This window comes from Silene latifolia, chromosome 10, assembly GCF_048544455.1.
Source record: "Silene latifolia isolate original U9 population chromosome 10, ASM4854445v1, whole genome shotgun sequence".
NCBI classification, from domain to species: Eukaryota; Viridiplantae; Streptophyta; class Magnoliopsida; order Caryophyllales; family Caryophyllaceae; genus Silene; species Silene latifolia.
The window spans coordinates 85,064,263-85,074,064 of NC_133535.1; the positions used below are offsets into that span (position 1 = coordinate 85,064,263).

Genomic DNA, 9,802 nt, shown 5'->3' on the forward strand with positions numbered 1-9,802 from the left:
ATATAAATAAGTATTAGTTTTATCATATAACAATTATATAATATAAACTAATAATTAATATACACTCAACTCTTAAGTAATAATTATGTCATTATATTATTATATAATGGGTCCTATAATGTCCGATTAAATTAATTTACAACCCTTTGTAAATATAATCAACAAATAACCTCTACCTCTAAAAATACAAAACCTCGATTAATTTAACGAATTAACGTTTAATTATTAAATTAAATCTTATTCAATCATATTAGAAAAAGATATAAAATTTCATTAGTCAATCATCGTGACACGGCTATCGCAACCCTATCAAAGATAAAACCAAACGGTCCCAACTAAAATGTAGCAAAGGCAGTCGAGTATCGAATCCACAGGGAGGTAATGTAACTATCAGCTGTCTAGTTCTAGTCCTAAAGTAACAATTGGGGGTTTTGTTTGAATTGGTTTCTAAACTACGAGATTAAGGGAAAGAGAATTAAAGAAAAGAGCAGTAAGACAAGGAAAATCGGTTTAAACTATCAAGAGAGAAGGGACATGTCGGGAATTCGGTTCACTATGGTAGTCCAAAGTGACTCACCAAACGATTCAGACGAACTAACGTGAGACGGATGTTGAAAGGTCCTTTCGGTCCACTTTCTATCCTAAAATACCACTAACTTAACTTTCATCCTCATTAGGGTAGTCTACTGTTTATAGCAGGCCTATTTAGTCCAATCTTTCGATCCAGGATTAATTTTAGTCAGATTAAAGGGTGACATAGAAGCGTGCACTCAACTAAGTCGAATAAATACAATTAAATTGCCATAGTGACAGAGTCTCATAATCAATTCATCTAATTCATTTACTACATCGTCACATTTCTACCGCAGATCCCCTAATCCCGACATGAAAGGGATTTAGCTACTCATATTACTAATTAAACTATCAAAGAAATAATTTTACAAAGAGAAACATAATGAAAGAACAATTAAAAAGCATAAAAGTAAATTAGGGCAAAAGGAATAATGAGACAAACAAGAAATTAAAGCAACAAAAGATTAATTATTATTAAAGGATGAGAAAGGAATTACAATCCAAGCGATCCCGGCGTAAAGAACACAAAATCCGAGTAAAAGCAATCCCGAAATAAGGTTACAGTGAAGAGGAATAAAGCTACGTAACAAGTTTACAGTAGAGAGTTTTCTAATCTGAAAGATGGGTAAAAGAGATCCTAATAACCTAGTTAACATAGGTTTAAATAGAAAAGTAACTAAAATTCTCGAAATAAAACATCACACGGGCTGTTTAAAGCCCACATCCATTTAAACCACTCGATCGAGTGGATTAAAACCACTCGATCGAGTAAATCCTCAAAGAAAAAGCGCTCGATCGACCGAAAGTCACTCGATCGAGTAGTTGGTCTTTCTGCAAGCTAAGGGTCGAGCAGTACACTGCTCGATCGAGCACTCTGGAGTGTAGAAACCACTCGATCGAGTGGAAAAACTGCTCGATCGAGTGCTTCATCTTCATTTCAGCTCACGTCTCCGCCCAAGTGCCTCGTAATGCGTGCCACGACGCTTCCAAATGCAGTATCTCACTCTGGAACAATCCCGTCTCCTCTAAATGCATGCAAAAAGGACGAAAAAGGGTACGGTTCCACTACTTTCGCGTTCATTTCTACAAAATGGACAAAACGAACCAAAGTAGCCAATTCGGGGCAAAATACCATAAAAATAGTATAAATATGCATAGAAATACGTGCTGAAATAGGCTAAAAATACTATACATTAGGCACGTATCAAATCTCCCCAAACCAAACCTTTACTCGCCCTCGAGTAAACTCAAAACTATATACTAATGGAACGGAAAAATAACTCAGAGCTAGCTTAACTTGTCTACTCGAACCAATTTAATGCAACACAAATTAACAGTTAAAGCTAAGCAGTCAAAACGCAAACGAATTATAAGCTGTTCATAAATATAGCTGACCTATCGACCTTGCAAGACCAACAAAATCGGACTCTCACGTGGTCACTCTTCTCTCATGAAGCAAAGGGTGAATGTTATATGTAGAAGAGAGAAGAAAAAACAGTCACTCACCTAACTGCGACCTACATAGCATGCATGCAACAAAAATGAAAGACAATTCAAGTACTAATGCACACACTCCAACCAATAATGTCCGTCACAGCCGAGGGCTTGCAAATAATTTGGGAATAGTGAGGTTCAGGTGAGAAAAAGCAAAACATGTTATGGAAATGTGGGGGTAAAAGCGTCAAGCTAGTTCCTAACAGGACCATAATGAAACATCCGAATCTCAACCGACTGAAGAACTAAGAACAAGTGCCCTTCATTTGGCACAAAACTCACTAGACTCAAAACACAATCTCCGCAAAAATAATGGGATAGAACGGAGGAGTCAGACGGTCACAAACTTTCCTTTTTAATATCGTCTGAATAAACCAACTAAAACAAGTCAACTCTTTTTTTCAAACCTTTCTTTCTTTTCTTCTTCTGTTCACGTCTTTTTTTTTCATTTTTTTTCATTTTTTTTTTCTTTTCTTTTCTAATGCTTTTTTTTCTTTTTTTTTTTCTTTTCCTCCTTCCTCTATACATACACCGACTCCAAACAAGAAATATGGGCCAAAATGCAACGGAAAAACATACCACAAAAGAACATTCTAACTAGCTTGACTGGGCAGGCTTAGTTTGGGATGTAGCTAATGGGTCAAAACGGCAATTTTGGCTTATATGGAGCTAAATGGGTGAAAAGTAACAGGAAAGGGAAATTTGCAAGACCCTCCCTGCATGCGACACCAACCACAAACCCGAATGTGTGCATTTGACTCGAAATTGAATGTCATAAATGTGCAAAATAGATGAACATGCCATGCAAGGAGTACTACTCAAAATTCCTATGAACTGGTCATGAATGTCACTAGTTATGGGCTCTAATATCTCAGAATTTTTAAGTAGTTTGCCAATTTATAGGTCGAGTCTAAACGGTCAGCTTATATTTGAACAGAAATTCGTAGATTATGCGTATGACAAAGCTAAAAACTATCAATAAAAGTGCAAGGCTCAAGCAAATTGACAAGTTATAGTGCATTGTCATCATGGAAATCTACCGTTCCGACTCAACCTATATGTTTTGATTTTTTTGAAATTTTCTAATTTTTTTAGATTTTTGATGGAAAATAAAGAACAATGCAAGCTAAAAAGTAAACGTGAATGCAAAAACAGATGCAGATGCAGACTCAAAAGGATGCAATACTTTCCCCAAACCAAAACGGACAACGCCCTCGTTGTCCTCCAGCATACACCAGCAGATATATACAGGGGAGCGGGAGTATACAACCAACAAAATAAAAACAAAGAAATAAAGGAGACAAAATAAAAGAGTGAAAGATACATACAAAATACGAACTTCCCCAAACCAGCCAAAAAACTGGGGAAGTGAGTAGACCAGTAGCTACTCGTCGTCGTCACTGCTGTCACGGAGCTCCTCCGCCACTACCCGGTACTCCGGGTCTTTCTCCTCCTCTCTCCTCTTCCGCTCCTCCTCCCGAGCTCTCTCCACTGCCACCTCTGGGTCCTCGTCCTCCTCCTCCTCGTCAGAAACCGGGTACCCCTCAGCTGGGTACTGGAAGAAGGAAGGGTGTGGCCAACCCTCCGGGATCGGTCTGTGTCGCCGCAAGTGGTACTCGTACAGAGGGTGTAAGGCAAGAGCCATGTCCCTCTCCATAAGAGCCTGACGCTCTGCAAGCTCGATCAACAAACCGTAAACTACGCCCCCTTGGTCCTGGACCGCGAGCGCTACAAAGGGAGGAGGTGGTCTAAAATTAGCCGGGAAGACCGGCTCAGCCTGTGTCTGGTCAGTGGGAGGTGGAGCAGGAGTAGGAGTGGTAGTAGTAGTGGGAGTAGGGGTCGGATCGGGAGTAGCCGTGGAAGGCTGGGTACTCCCGGAGGGTGTGGACCCCTCTCCAGTCTCAAGTCGCCGCTTCTTGGCGGTAGGTGCATCAGGAGTAGGTCTGGGTGGAAGGTGAAGGAAAGGTAGTGGTGGCAGACGGTGGCCCTTTACCACAGTAGGTAAGGGCTCAAGACGGGGGAGACTGTCGCAAGGTAAGTCAACGGACAAGGAACCGTCTATCTTCCAAGTCCGGTGGTCTGGGGTCAGCCAATGCTGAGAGAGCATGGCATCCAGACTCAGTAACCTCTCTCCCGGGAGGTACTACAAGTCACGTGGCCAGGTGGGGAAAAGGCGATGGGCAAGAATGGTGGCTATGCCACCGTAGGCAATGGTTCCCGTCTCCTTCTTCCCCTGGTCATGAAGGTACTGGGCGGTCAAGTAGGCTGTGTTGAAGGTAAAAGGACCCTCACAGTCGACATTCAGATAACCGCCCAGGATGGAGAGCTCGGTGTTGGTATTGTTGTTCGGCTCCTTTCGAACGAAAATAGAGCTCCCCAACAGTCTAATGAAATAACGGACGGGGGGAAGGTGGACCTGATGGAGCTTTCGCCCCTGAAAAGTGGTATGGGCCAGGCACCGCCAAACCTGACGGTAAACCTTCCTCGAGTCTGATGTCACGCCCGAGGAGGTAAGGTCAAGTAACCTACCAAACTCCGCTAGAGGCATCGGAAAAGTCCGGTTAAACAACCGGAAGGAGACTGAAAGACTGTCGGGGTCAGTCTCATGTGTATCTGGGGAGAAGGTAAAACAGCTGAGAAACTCGAGACTCAGCTCTAAGAAGGTGTGGCCTCTCATAGTAATGAGCCCAGGCATCCCCGTGACCCGTAGTAAAGTACAGACTGACTCGTAAATGCCGAGTTTATCTAACGACGATTTATCCAAAAATCGGGAAGGCACATGTACACACTTCAGCAGGTTATAAAATTTCTCACGGTGTAAAGCGTTGACGAATAATACCTGCGGATAGTCTGGGTGAGAGTCGAGGGAAGTGTCCCCTCGAATCAGAATCGTCCCAGTAAGCGGGAGTAGAAGCGGAACAGAGAAGTGCTAGGAGCGGGAGTAGAGGTAACAGAGAGGCGTAGCTCGAGGTCATCTCGACCCCGGCTCTAGAACGCAAGGCGGCCCCGCTCTCGGACGGTGTAAGGAACCAAGGCAGCTCTGAAGGCAGCTGCGGCTGCTGGTGAGTCCGCCACAGGTGTAGAAGAGGTGGCTGGTGTACATGTAGTGGCTGTTGTGGCCACCACTGAAGAGGAACTAGCAGCAGTGCTAGCTGGGGTGGTGACCGTGGAGGAGGTGGCAGCCTGAACTGTGCTAGCAGCTGAGCTAGCTGAAGTAAAAACCGTCCCTGCAGTTGAAACAAGGAAAACTAGGGCTGTAGTGGTGACTAAGGTGGTGGTAGTGGCAACAGCAGGGGCCACTGACTCACTCAAGGATGGGCTGGAGGACGAACTAGTAGATGGTAAAGAACTAGAATCCATCCTGTAATCAAAGCAAGGGGTATGATAAGAAAAACGACTGCTAACCGTGATTAAAACAGCATGTAAAGTCAGCATGTGGTAGCACAAAAATCCCATAAAAGTCGAAAAATTCGACTCTACAGCATAGAATTCCCAACAATCCTCAAACAAATTCGAATTACAGCATGTAATGGCGATAGGGAACGGGAAAAACAGTTAACAACAGCAGCACATAAGTAACACTGAGGTTAACTAAAGCAATGCAGCATATAAACCGTCTGACAGTCGAAAAACTCGACTGAGGTAGCCCTAATCGCGAGATTTTTGCACAAAGTTCGAATGGAAGCATGTTAGGCATCGACAGGGTGGGATAACAGTCTAAAACAGTAGCAATGAAGTGAGAAAGAAGCTAATTTAGACGGATTACAGCAGTAATAACCAAGTGACAGTCGAAGATTCGATAGTCCTGCACCCATATCGCAAAAATCTCATGTGGAATTCGAACTAAGCATGCAAAACAGCGAGGAAGAGGAATTATGATCATCAAGCAAGCTAATTAAGGGGATACAAACACAATCAAGTCGAAAAATTCGACTAGACATGGATTTCGGACCCCTCTTTCAATTTCACCTCATAAAAATTCGAATTAATCGAAATTAAAATGCAAGAGGAAGGAAAAAACACTTACTTGATGATAAAAGGCCTACAAATGCAATTAATCTTCAATTAAACAAGCAACAATAGGCGATTTCTGACCTCAAAACCGCAAACCCTAACCCTCTTTGAAAACCGTGACAGTCAACACAAATTAAGGGGAAATAAGGGGCTTTTGAAGATTAATTGGCAAACAAGAGATTGTAGGTGACGGATTTGGAGATTGGGCAAGAAAATATGGGATTTGGGGAAGAAATTGATCGCACAAAGGGAAGTGTTAGACGAAATTTAGGTACAAAATGAATTAGAAAAGGAAATAAAGAGTTTAAGTTAGAAAAACTCCCGTGTCCTGTTCATTTCACTCGATCGAGTGGTTTTAAACCACTCGATCGAGCACTGTTGATGCTTCAGTTGCTTGGTCGAGTAGAATTTTACTCGATCGACTGATCCCCTTTATTGCTTTGCTCGATCGACCAAATTTTCACTCGATCGAGTACAAAAAGTACTCGATCGAGGACTTTTCTCGCGTAAGCTCTTGAATTTTCGTCTTTTCTCCCTTGGAATGCGTGAAACTTCCCCAAACCTGCATAAGAACACACGCAAAAATTTCCCAATATACCAAATACGCATAAGGACAGTCTATAGTCTTACGTCTACGCTAAAAACTGTTTAAAACTAATTGTCCTAATTAAGACGCAATAAAATAAATTCAAAAGAAATTCAGAAATTATCTATTACAAAGTGTTACACGGGGCATTTCCCCGCTCAATTCCCATCAAATTTCAGTATCCCCTTGGTGGGCTCCTGACTGGAGGACGTCACCTCAGCAACACTGACTGTCCTCTTCAGCTTCCATGAGCATGAATTATCACTTGAAACGGTAGGAGGGGAGTAGTTCACATCCACGTAAGCGCGAACTTTCCTCGTCCTTGCTCCTTTATCACCAGCTTTAGCGTCATCATCTTCAATTTGATTGATAATAATTGCACCATGTCCTTTGACAGCTCCTTCATTGCTCTCATCTGTACCTGCAGCAAGGAAAACAGACGAACTTTCCTCCTTTTTGCTCTCAGTCTGAGGCGGAGGGTTAACAATAGCAGCACAATTCTCCAAATTTTCATCTGGAGTGTCAATAATAGGATCAATAGAAGAGAGAGCATTGCAAGGCTGGGCTTGTATGGGAGCTCTCTGGAACTTAGACTGATGGAAAATCAGCTCCTCATCCCCTACCTGGAAAGTCAAAGTCTTCCCTCCGACGTCTATAACTGCACGGGCAGTCGATAAAAATGGTCTCCCTAAAATGATAGGGGTGTGTGCATCTTCGGGGATGTCTAAGACAACAAAATCAACGGGAATAAAGAACTTCCCGATCTGAACAGGTACGTCTTCTACTACACCTAGTGGCCGTGATAGACTACGGTCGGCCATCTGGACAGTCATGTTGGTACAACTCAGTTTTGTCAAACCAAATCTCTTAGCCAGAGATAACGGTAAGACACTCACGCTAGCGCCTAAATCGCATAGGGCGTTGTCAATTAAATGCATACCGATATGACAAGGGATCGAGAAACTACCCGGGACTGATTTCTTAGGAGGTAACTTATTTTGAAATAGGGCTGACCCCACCTCATTTAAAGCTACGGTCTCACTATCATTAATAGTCCTCTTACGCGCTAAAATTTCTTTCATAAACTTTAAATAAGAGGGTACCTTTGTCAGCAATTCAGTGAATGGCACAGTGACTTCCAAGCTCTTCAGAAGTTCGACAAATTTGCCGAATTGTTGATTAGCTTTCGTATTCTGCAGCCGCCTCGGAAAAGGAACCGTGATAGGTATCTCGAGTCCCTTGTTTCTCGCTTCCAATGTATCTTCCTGCAAGTTCTCAGTATCCTTTGGACGCTTCTTACCTCTCGAACGAGGTCTTTCCGGTGATATCTCACTTAAACGAGCACTAGCAGGCTCTCGAATAAGCTTCCCGTCATCAATACTACTCGATCGACCAATTTGCTCACTCGATCGAGCAGTTTCTTCATCAATGTCAATCGATCGAGTACAATTTCCACTTGATCGACCAACTCCACTTTCTGCTTCACTCGATCGAGTAGATAAACTACTCGATCGACCAACCTGTTCTTCCTGTTCACTCGATCGAGTGGAAAAACCACTCGATCGAGGACTTTCATCTTCAGTTCTACTCGATCGAACACGATTTCGATCGATCGAGCAACGCGCTTGTCGTGAGCCCTTTTTTCTCGATAGAACACTGTTCACCATCAGTCTAAGACTTCCTCGGGTCTGATTTCGACACTTCCGGTCCCTCATAAGAAAGACCGCTTCTCAATTCTATCAGATGTACCGTCTCATTTGGATTCTTCTCATTTTGAGTCGGTAAATGACCTTGCTTTCTTGAGGATTGATTTGCGGCTAGTTGGGCAACTTGAGCTTCAAGTTCCTTAATAGACGCGTCCTTCTGTTGATTTTGTTGATCACTCAACTGCAACTGCTTTGTAATGGATTGCAACATAGACTTTATCTCACCTATTTCACTCACCCCACCGGAAGATGATGCACCTTGGTTAGGAGGATTGAAAGAAGGAGGCTTCTGAAAGCCTTGTTGATTCTTGTGTGGAGGAATATACGGTTTCTGCTGATTCGGAGGAGCAGTGGGATTGAGCACATTCTGACTACTCCACCTCAAATTGGGATGGACGTTCGGCTCGTAATAAGTGTTTTTCTGCTTGTAATGTTGAAAGGCAGCACAAGACTCATAGGAGTTGGGACAATGATCTGAGACATGTCCCTCCCCTCCACATCTTCTACAGACGAAAGGACCGTCGACACACAAAGATTCACCGATACAACCCCCTTTGGAACCTCCTCCCAACTCATATTTGTCAAATCTCGCAGAAAGAGCTTCTAGTGCAGCTACAGAAGAAGATTCAGCAGCTCTTCTTTGATTGCCTCTGGAGTTCCCATATTCAGACTTATGGGTGGCCAAATCATCAATGATCTTCCACCGCTTAGTCTCCCCCATGTTCTCACCAAATCGGCCATTGGCTGCAGCATCCAAAATAGCTCTCTGATCGTCGTACAACCCATTATAGAACTGATTGCAAAGACTCCATTTTTCGAATCCATGGTGCGGAATGGTTCGGTCCAGCTTCTTGAAACGGACCCATGCTTCATGAAAGTTCTCATCAAGCGCTTGTTTAAAGCTCGTGATCTGAGCTCTAATGGCAATAGTCTTCGAGGCGGAAAAGTACTTCTTGTAAAATGCTAAAGCTAGCGAATTCCGATCGATTACCCCATGAGCTTCCCGGTCCAGGATCCCTATACCACTCCCTTGCAAAGATCATCACGGAGTGAGAAAATAAACATAGTTTCTTTTATCGATCCGGTCACGCCGATTGGTGGGGTATAGAAGCGACAATAATCGATAAAGGTCTCCATGTGCTTAGCTGCATCTTCATTTGCAGCTCCCCCGAACTGGTTCCTTTCAACTAAGTTGATATAAGAAGGCTTCGGTTCGAATTTTCTTGCCTCCCCTGGTAGTACAAATCCCTTATAGAGATTCGCAGCTGTCGGTTCGAGTGATCGGCAATGGTTGCTTCTTCGGCCATAATCGGAAAATCCGGAGATGTGACGGTTTGGTGAAGAAGTGGAAACAGGAGAAGAATGTGGATCCTCCTCAAATAGCTCGTTCTCAAAGTAATTTGACAGAGTACTCAGCTCTTCCTCTGTC

At 43.2% G+C, this 9,802-nt stretch overlaps 1 non-coding gene across 1 annotated transcript; it reads left to right on the forward strand.

Moving 5' to 3' along the window:
- The first annotated feature begins 9,191 nt into the window (after positions 1-9,191).
- LOC141609824 (small nucleolar RNA R71) lies at positions 9,192-9,298 on the forward strand. Its single transcript, XR_012527733.1, has one exon. It is a non-coding gene; the product is annotated as a small nucleolar RNA R71 (small nucleolar RNA).
- The last annotated feature ends 504 nt before the right edge of the window (positions 9,299-9,802 follow it).